Raw genomic sequence first — 11,073 nt, 5'->3', positions numbered from 1 at the left:
ATTAACGAAATGTTTTTTAAAAGGGGTAGGAAATAAATTTGGTATCAAGATTTAGCAAAATAAAAAGGAAATGGCATAGGTATTCAAAATTTATAAAAGGAAAAATAAATTTAAAATCACATAAACAAATTAAATTATGATTTTTAAAGAGTTTGTCGAAAAAAATAGATTTTTTGGTCTAAATGTCGCCGGAGTTTAATGTTTTTACCAAATTGTCGCATATGGTTAGGTTTTTTTACCAAATTGTCGTCGGATTAAGTTTTTTACCAAATTGTCGCTAGGGGTCTTTTTTATTTACCAATTTGGTCAATTGGCCAAATAAATTCATATAATTATGGCGGGTCATGGGTTTTAAAGGCATATTCCCTACCTCTCTGAGACTGTCAGTTATTCGTTGAGGCGCACTCAACGTTCTCCATTGAAGCGTTCTCCGTTGTTGTATCCCCCATTGAAGCAGCTTCTAAGGTAAGTTGTTTGTTGTTGTCATCATCATATCAATTTCACAATCTAGGGTTTATATTTTAATTTAATTATCAGTGCTTTAAGTTTAGAGTTCGTAAATTCTTAGATTATGAAACATCATATCCAAAAGATTAGAAATTTATGAGCGTAATTTGATTATTGAATCAAATATCCCTAAAATTATGTATTTTTGTAGATAATTCAATATGAAATCAAATCTCTTTACCCTGGGTTTAGGGCGGCTGCCCTGCCTCAGGGACGGGCCTGATAATTCACTACTTGTTGGTTTCCATCAATGATTCTTGGGTTGATGTATGTGTGTTTCATAGGAATATGAATTCAAGAAAATATCTTTATGGTTTATACTTAATTAATTTGTATGTGTCTGATCATACATTTGAACTGTTGTCAAATGGGGTTGCTTTTTATAATTTCAGAAAACCAATGTAGAAGCTTGATTTGGCTAGTGTATTTGGTGGGGTTGCAGTGATTTGTGGGTGAGATCAAGCATTGAAAACTTAGTATATTATTAAATCATTGTTCAAAGTGGGGAGATCGATATGAAGTTTGAAATAGAAGACATTACAGTTTACTTCCCATATGACCACATTTACCCTGAACAACATTCCTACATGGTCGAACTCAAGCGAGCCCTCGATGCCAAGGGTCATTGCTTGCTCGAAATGCCCACTGGAACTGGAAAAACAATTGCCCTTTTGTCCCTTATTACTAGTTATGCTCTATCAAAACCTATCAAACTCATTTACTGCACTCGAACGGTTCATGAGATGGAGAAAACCCTAGCAGAGTTGAAATTGCTCTATGACTATCAAGTTCGTCACCTTGGCCCCTCAGCTCAGCTTCTTGCAGTTGGGTTATCTTCTCGTAAGAACTTGTGCATAAACCCAGCTGTTGTCTCTGCTGAAAATCGAGATTCTGTTGATGCTGGTTTTCGGAAGCTCACAGCCAGTTGGGTTAGAGCTTTGGCAATCGAAAATCCGAATATCCCTACATGCTGCTTTTTTGAGAATTATGAGAAAGCTAGTTTTGATGAATTTTTGCCCCTAGGAGTTTATACTTTGCAGGTCTTGAGAGCATTTGGCAAGCAGAAAGGATGGTGTCCATATTTCTTGGCACGACATATGGTGCAATTTGCTCATGTTTTGGTGTGCAGTTACCAGTATCTACTTGATCCAAAAGTTGCCGGGATAATATCAGAAAAGATGCAATGTGAGTCTGTGGTTGTTTTTGATGAGGCTCATAACATTGATAATGTCTGCATCGAGGCTCTTAGTGTCAGTGTGAGAAGACAAACTCTTGAAGGTGCTACCAGAAATATTTCTAAGATGTATCAAGAGATTGAGAGGTATTTAAATTTTTGTTTGCAAGTTGCCTTATTAATTGTTTATGACCCTTGAGTTTCAATCAACCTTTCTTATCAGTTAGTCCACTGTGTTAATGCTGGCCTGCATTTATATTTGTTTGATGAATTGTAGAGAGTATAGGGAATATCCTCTTGGACAAAAAAGTTTAATGCGGAAGTTGCCTTTTGTTTGCAATTGGCAGAGATATTGTCATTGTATTCTTCTCAAATCACTAATGAAAATTTGATCTTATAACAGCTCTTGACTGTCATGAGGTTCAAAATTTACAGGTTTGTAATTGACTTTATCCTTAAGCCATAGTAATATTCTTTGCTGGACTTTATTTTACATAATACTTTTGGTTGCAACCCTTTTGCTCTCCTTGTTGGTATATTAGCCAGCCTACTAAGTACTCCCTCCGTTTTTTTTAAGTGACTTACTTTCCTTATGCAGCCGTTTTTTTTTAAGTGACACTTCATCTTTTAGAAATCTCTTACATTTTAATAATATACATTCACCTACCAATGGTCCCACTATCTCTTAGTTTATCATTTTCTCACTCCTCCCATGATCCCTAATTCCTCTCACTTTTTTACTTTATTATTTCCCACTCCTCCAACCTACCCCACTAACATCTTATTTTATTAAAGTCAATAAAATCTCCTAAAACTCCGTGTCGGTCAAACTGTGTCACTTTAAAAAAAACGGAGTCAATAATGTTCGACTATATCTTACTGTGCCAAAACATGCTACGTAGATTTGAGGTTGATCTAGTCTGTGTTTTGTAATGAAAAATTGTCCAGTGTAAAGCTAGTGAAGTTGTAAGATATTGCCTTTCGTACGATTGAGGCTCAACCGGTTAAAATTATGGTTGCATTCATCTCAATGATCCAATATTGTTAAGCCCATCTATGGCGGAAAGCATTCAGCGCTAAATTCATTTTGAATTTGGCTTAAGCCATAATATGAGCTTTGTTGCTGGACATTATTTGTTTGATAAATTTGGGGCTTGCTTCCAATCAATTGTTCTCCTTGTTGGGATATTAGCCAACATGATAATTAATAATGTTGGACGGTTTCTGTTGGTGTCAAAACATGATTCTTTGAGATGACTATATGAGGTTGATCTAGAGTGAGCTTTGCTAAGGAATTTGCCTTAGCTGTCTTATTAGTATTCAACAAAGTGTAGCAAATAATATTGAAGAATAAAATTGTAAGATATTGCCTATATTGCTGTGGCTAAATCAATTGTGGCTAGGTTGCATTCACCAAAGTGACCCAATGTTCTTAAGGCCAACAATGGAGGAAGGATTTGGTACCAATTTTGTTGCCGGATACTTTTTAGGGTTTTATAGTTTTTTAGGGCGTACTTTGATTATGGGTAGCTGGTAGCATAGTTAGGAAGTGATAAAAGTCAAAATAATGAAAGTTAGGGTGGTTAGAGGTGGTGATGAATGAAGTGATATTAAAGAGGATGTAACTACCCCAATTTGTGGGGGTAATTACTTATCTATATCTCCCTTCTCATCAAAACACTACTACATCTTCTCAGTTTGATATTACTCCACTAATTTATTGCCCAAAATCGATTATGCGCTTACAATTATGTTATCTCAAACCTGTAGATATTTATTTTATATAGTTGCCTAGACAGAAATTGATACTCCCTCCACCCCCAATTCTTGGCTACATTTTCTTTTACACGGTTTTCAAGACATTTTTTTGATCATTATTATCTTAAAATTTGTGTTAATAAAATTTATGAAATTGACATATTTAGAAAGTTTACTCCATGATGAATCAAATAAGATTTCAATGATAGTCTTTTGACTTATATATTACTCAGAGTGAATGGTCAAAGCTGTCAAAAAGGAAATGGGGCAAACAATAAGGGACGGACGGATTGCTTGTATTTGATGTTGTCAGTTGAAAAAGTTAACAATCTGTTGTTTTAGCTAGCTAGTTTATGAGTATATATTAATTGATTATGTAATCCATTTTATGTGGAAGGTTAGTTTATGAACTAATATTAACTTATTATTGTTCTATCATTTGATGTGCTGGGAAGGTTCAAGGCCACAGATGCAGGTAAACTTCGTGCAGAGTACAACCGCCTTGTTGAAGGGTTGGCCCAAGGGAGAAATTTACCAAGTATGTCATTGTTGTATAGGAATTCTATTTTAAAATATCTATTATTTATTCAGGTGATGGCATTCCCTTATGATTCATTGAATGCTTCTGGTGTTGTTTTTGTTGTTGTTATTATTATTATTGTTGTTGTTGTTGGACTCGACCAAAAAACCTTGAGATTTTGTTATGACCGCCTGCACTCTCTTATGTTGACACTAGAAATAACTGATACAAATGAGTACTTAAATGTTCAGACAATTTGTGATTTTGCAACACTAGTAAGCACATATACGAGGGGTTTCTCAATCATCATTGAACCTTTCGATGAGAGAATGCCTGATATCCCCTGATCCTATACTCCAGGTTGGTTTAAACGTTATTCATGTGTATAAAAGTGCTAGCCTGTTATATACAGTCAATGGTCGTTCTTGCCCCTTCTCTTTGTTTTTATAACTGTTCTCTGTTGTAATGTTATTACTATCTACTGTCCTCATGTTGAATTTTCCTTAAGTCGTAGGTGTTTCATTTCTGTATTGCTTGCCTTTTTGTATTTTTGTGCTTTTAGATTTCATTACGTGCGATTCTCTTTAAAATTTCTTTTGTTCTTTGGAATTTTTCAGCTGAGCTGTCATGATGCTTCACTTGCTATAAAGCCTGTATTTGAACGCTTCCAGACAGTTGTGATTACCTCAGGAACTCTGAGTCCTATAGATCTGTATCCTCGCCTTCTTAACTTCAATCCTGTAGTCAGTCGAAGTTTCACCATGTCCTTGACAAGGGAGTGCATATGTCCGATGGTTCTAACTCGTGGAAGGTAAAAGCTTTAGGCGCTATCTGCATTCTTATCTTTTGCACTGGAAATTTTACTCTATTTTATGCGAAGTTTTGAGTGAGAATATATATCTTTGATTAACAGGTAAATATCTTTGTCTCTTGGCTGGTGACTAATTTAGTTTGTATGTTTGTTTCAGTGATCAACTTCCTGTCAGCACAAAGTATGATATGAGAAGTGATCCAGGTGTTGCAAGGAACTATGGAAGGCTACTACTAGAAATGGTTTCTGTAGTTCCTGATGGAATAGTATGCTTTTTTGTCAGCTATTCATATATGGATGCCATTGTTAATACTTGGAATGAAACTGGAATTCTGAAGGTATAGATGATGATTAAGCATCATGTTTCCTTACTTTCTACACTGCCTGATCTCCTTTTTTTTTTTTTTTATAAATTTTTTTATTTATTTTATTTTCAAAAAAAATCCGGCTGTTTGCTTTGTGAATTAATGTGTTGATGCTTTATACAAAAAAGTCTTTTATTGAAATGTTATCATGTTTATCAGTGCGTGTTTAGTGTTTAACTGGATCTTACTTCATAGAGTTTCTTTATCTTTCTTCTGGATGAAGATTTTTAATACTTGAGGGATGGGCTTCCTTAATAACAACTCAACTGTTTTTAATTTTTGTAGGATATAATGCAGCATAAGCTTGTATTCATTGAAACTCAAGATGTCGTGGAAACAACATTGGCTCTAGACAACTACCGCAGGGCTTGTGATTGCGGGAGAGGTGCTGTCTTTTTCTCTGTCGCTAGGTACTTTAGCTATGTGCGATATATATATGTCATCTTCTGTCAGTAATTTCAACTTTTGGAAAAGTAACTACTCGTACGTTTGAAGTTGATTTCTTTGGGCTTGACACTTAACTATTATAATTCCTTTTAGCTTATAAATTGACAACTAGAGGTGGTTAGCGGATCAGGTTAGTGTGAGCCTATTCACCCCTGGACCAGCTTGGACTTGTCAGGCTGGAGGTGTGGTTCAGAAATCTAGATCAGTTTGAATTGGCCAACTAGAGACTTAGCCTTTTTAGCTTTGTTTTTTTTTTATATTATTTATTTCTAAATATTCTATGTACTTTTAATTTTAATTTTTCTTTTTTAAAAAAAAAAAGAAAAACAGAGAGTTGACAAACACTAGGCTGATTTGGACTAGACTATTTACAACCCTGCCTGATCGCTTAATTGGTCTGAGTATAGGTCTTATTACTGCAAAATGGCTTGGCCATGGGACCAGCACACTGACCACCACTAAGGACACCCCTTAATCAATAACCATGTGGCTTCATGTTGGCTACCGAGTGAAGTAACTATCACCATTTCCACTAAAGAGACACCTCAATGTATAACCATGTGTCTTCAAGTTGGCTACCGAGGGTAGTAACCATCACCATTTCTCCTTTGACAATATGGTGATCGGCTAAATGTCACGTGATGGTTTTTTGGGTTTAAGCGGTGGTGATTAATAACAAAGGTGTTATAGAGGTTGTTATTTTAATCCTTAAGAAGATAGACCTTATTGTTCTCTTCTTGTTATTTGATTATTGGTTAAATTTTGAGATGTTTACATACTTCACTTCTATTGTAGGGGAAAGGTAGCTGAAGGTATAGATTTTGATCGGCATTATGGCAGGCTAGTGATAATGTTCGGGATTCCTTTCCAATACACATTAAGCAAGTGAGTGCCTACTGTCCCTTCTGAGTGCCTACAGGCTGATTTGCAATAATTTCTTCTTCCGAAAACTAAGAATATGTACGAAAAGTGTTCATTATTTGCTAGAGAAGGCTTATAACCTATAGTTCATCTCAACACTGAAATTGTGTTACAGGTGTTTATAAGGGAAAATAGTGGCCTCTGGTCAATGAGGATGCCATTCTTGTTACTAAGGGCATGTTCAACCCTAGTCTTTCTTTAAAATTTTAACTAAAATATATTATGCTCTCTGTTTGTTTGTTTTTATTATTATTATTTTTATTTTTTTTTACTTGCGACTTGCGTCATTTCCATGTAAGGAAGTTGCAATTACTTGTGTCATTTCTTATTTGGGCAATAAATTTTCTCTACCTTTCTCTGGTCACTATCACATGTGTCCTTTTCTTTCTTTTTTTTTTTTTTTTTTTTTTTTTTTTTTTTTCCTTTTATTTTTTTCCCTTCTCTTTCTTTCTCTCCTCAATAAATCTCTTTCATCTCCTTAATTCTTGTGCCAAGATCCAGTGATGCAATTGAATATAAGCAAAGGAAGTATAATTTAAGCTTCACAATCTTGTGAAGACTTTTTAAGATTTAATTACATTTATCTCTACTAGCCTAAGACTTGTCAAAATGTATATTTTGCATTATGCCAACATCATCAACCAAGATAATGATATCACCAATGTGCTTTTTTATGTCTTAAGTTGGGTGTTGATAATCAAGACCCAATTTAAATTTTGGCAAGATAAAAAAACATCAATGCGAAAAATTGTTTTTACTGTTTCTCATTATCTTCCATTGTTTTTACTGTTGTGATGTGCGATCCCGATCTGTGTCTTCTTTTTAACATCTTTACTCATCAGCTGAGATCAAATAAACTGAGCTTGTTGGTTCTTTACATTGCAGGATATTGCTTGCCCGACTAGAATATTTGCGGGACACGTTTCAGATTAAAGAAGGAGATTTTTTGACATTTGATGCTTTGGTATGTTTTTTACCGCAATATTTTTGTCCATTACTAACATAGTCACCTTGACTCGGCTAACAGGATCAGATACGGGTACACAGATTTGAGTGACCGGTATGGCAGTTCCTAAAATCAGGACACAGAAACTGTCTGAGATTTGGACATGGGTGTGGGGCTTGGCATAAGTAACTAATGAAATAAAATAATATAATACTTTGTAATTATCTATGATCTTATGTACTATACTATAAGACAAGCGAATCGATGTGGAGCTGATAAGTGTCACTCCGTGATTCACTTATCTTATTCGGAGTAGTGTATAGGTATAATATAGTAAATAGATTATTCAACTAAAAAAATAAATATATACTCTACACAATTTATTTTTAGCAAATAAAATTGTTATGTTATGCATGACTAATAATAAGATTTCCTTCCTTACAATATCACGGAAGATTATTCTTCAACATCTTTGATATGATCACGAAAGATAATCACAAAATTTAATTCTACACTAATAAGGAAAAAATTCTTAGTATTTGCGTGTGTGATATTCTCTTTATTTGCATGCGTGATACACTCTTTATTATTTGCATAGAAAAAAAAAAAAATCTTATTATTTGCATGGGTGATATTATATGCATGCAATCTAATACTATATATTTGCACGTGCGAATAATTTGCATGGGTAGTATTCTACAATGATATTATTTGGTGCATTGGTAATATTATTTGAACATAATATAATATTATTATAATATTACTTGCATCAATTAATATTATGGTGTATAATTGTACAGTATATGAAACTTATATCTCATGCATCATTCACAAATTATTCTTGGTATGTTGTTTCCTAAAAGTATAATTTTCTTTACCCGTTTATAATATTGAGATCTCAATTACTATATAATCTTCTTGGAGATCTCAATTATAATCTTTTTAGAGATCTTAGTTCTTCATTTTATTATCATGAATCGAGTACATTACACGATAGTATAATGCTTCATATCCCATAATAATTTGTTTTGTGTTTGGGGTAAGGGATAAAGTAGAGAGAAATTGTTGGGACCACTTACTTAAAATGAAAATGTAGCAAAAATATAGGGACGGATATAAAAGGAAATTGTAGCAAAAAAAAAGGGACAGAGGCGTACGTACTAATTTACAATGTTTGTTTTTGCTTTGAGTTGCCGGACTGATTCAATTGTTCTGAATCAGAGACAAGCTGCTCAATTTGTAGGCAGAGTTATACGATCAAAGGCTGATTATGGAATGATGATTTTCGCTGACAAAAGATTTGTAAGTGTATCAAATTGTTTTTGTCTTGGTGTGCATGCTAGTCTCTTTGAAGAAATATAAATCCTACTAATACAAAAAGCACAAGATAGCGTAGTTTTTTGTGTGTAGATACTTCATATCGGTTGGCTTTTTAAATAATTACTCCGCATTTGATATAGTGGCTAAATGGATTTAAAATTTCTGCATCAAATATGTTGATTTTTCTGTAAAAGCAAACTTAGCAAGCCATTCCTTAAGTCGTTAGGAATGTCTTTCATGCATTTACAGATTTGAATTCCATTAAGAAGCTTTTGGCAACAGTTTTTAGTTAGTTGTGCTGTTGTTGTAGTTGCTGTGTTAACTAAAATGGGCAAAAATGAAAATCAGATGGATTAATTAACTTGCTCGATTGGACAACTTTGTCCTATCAATCCCCAAAATGCTACATCCTTTGTTACTTGTTTCTGCAGATACAGCAGGCATGATAAGCGCTCCAAGCTGCCTGGATGGATTTTGTCTCATCTCCGCGATGCTTACCTTAATTTGAGCACTGATATGGCTCTTCACATAGCAAGAGAGGTATGCCACACTCTACGTTTTATATTGTCTACTTAGATAATTTTCTTTCTTAATCTAGTACCACCTATCCACCTGCCAACATTATTTTCACTCTTTTCTTTTAGTTTCTATTTTTCAAATGTTTTTCTATTCTTTTTATATTTTCTTGGCTACAGTTTCTCCGAAAGATGGCTCAACCATATGATACGACTGGTGCCAGTGGTAGGAAAACCCTGTTGTCTCAGGAAGACGTCAAACAGATGAGCAATGGCAGTGCAGACGTGCCAGTGTTCTGAGATTTCAACAATAATCCCATCCTGCTCTATCCGATTCGAATACTCGCTGATCTGCATCAAAATTAGCAGTTAATTAAATCAGAATTTCCAAAATTAGCGGGTTGGGTACCCGACTGATCAAAATGTTAAATAAAGGGCCGTGTCATTGGGCTGCTTTTTAGCTTAAACGGGTACCCAAAAACCCGGTAATTTATTATTATTAATTAATATGTTTGTAATTATTTTGAATTTTCCTAAACATGTTATTTGTTACTTTGTGTTACTATATAATTTTCTTGGAGATCTCAATAATAATCTTTTTAGAGATCTTGGTTCTTCATTTTATTATCATGAATCGAGTACATTACACGATAGTATAATGCTTCATATCACATGATAAGTTGTTTTGTGTTTGGGCAAGGAAAAAGCAGAGAGAAATTGTTGGGACCACTTACTTAAAATGAAAATGGAGCAAAAATATAGGGACGGATATAAAAGGAAATTGTTGCAAGAAAAAAAAAAAAAAAAAAATTTGTTGGGACGATCTACTTTTTTTTTTTTTTTTTTTTATTTTTATTTTTATTTTTTTTTTTTAAAATGTACATGTTGGTAGGGGTGTCAATTCGGTTAAACAGTTTGGGTTTGGGTTGGGTTTATCAGTTTCGAGTTATAACGGGTCGGTTTATAACGGATTGAAATAATAAGCGGGTCGGTTTGGGTCGGTTTTGAAAATTATCGGGCCAGTTCGGTTTGGTTTTTTTAATTGCAGTTTCTATTCGGTTCGGGTCCTTATCGGGTCGGGTTCTAGTCGGTTCGGGTCATAATCAATTTGGGTTGAACTGGGTCGGTTTGAAAACGGGTTTAGCCCATTTAATGTGGGTTTCGGTTAAAAACAGTTCGGGTCTTAATCAGGACGGGTCGTAATTGGTTCGGGTCATAATCAGTTTGGGTTTAACTGGGTCGGTTCGAAAATGGGTTTCGGTTCAAAATAGATCGGGTGAAATCGGGTCCAACCATTATTGTTTCGGTTATAATCGGTTTAGATTGAACTTGGTTGGTTTGAAAACGAGTTTACCCAATTTGAAACGGGTTTCTAATCAAAATCATATCGGGTTAAAATTGAGTCGGATGATTATCGAGTCGAATTAGTCAGATAATGGGTAGGAACAAGTCATGTTATAATCAAGTCAAGTCATAAATAAGTTGGATTTATCGAGTAGTGGGTTGAAACAGATTAGATCATAAACATATTGGGTAACAGGTTGTAATGACTCAGTCATAACGGGTTACGGGTTTTAAACGGTTTGGTCATAACGGGCTACGGGTCGTAAACGGTTCGGTCACAACGAGTTACGGATTATAACCGGTTCGGTCACAACGGGTTACGGGTTGGAACGATTTAGGTTTATCGGATTTTTTTCGGGTTTTAACGGTTTTCGGTTTAAAACGGGTCGGGTTACTATCGGGTTTAAACGTAATCGGTTTGGGTTTCTTTCAGTTTCGGGTTGTA

General features: G+C 34.6%; 1 pseudogene; it reads left to right on the top strand.

Annotated features, from left to right (window-relative positions):
• Positions 1 to 472: 472 nt before the first annotated feature.
• Positions 473 to 9,890, top strand: LOC110702061 (annotated as a pseudogene).
• Positions 9,891 to 11,073: the final 1,183 nt, after the last annotated feature.

Source organism: Chenopodium quinoa, unplaced genomic scaffold, assembly GCF_001683475.1.
Source record: "Chenopodium quinoa cultivar QQ74 unplaced genomic scaffold, ASM168347v1, whole genome shotgun sequence".
Lineage (NCBI taxonomy): Eukaryota > Viridiplantae > Streptophyta > Magnoliopsida > Caryophyllales > Amaranthaceae > Chenopodium > Chenopodium quinoa.
The sequence above is the reverse complement of the archived record's forward strand: the minus strand, read 5'-3'. Positions and strand labels throughout refer to the sequence as shown.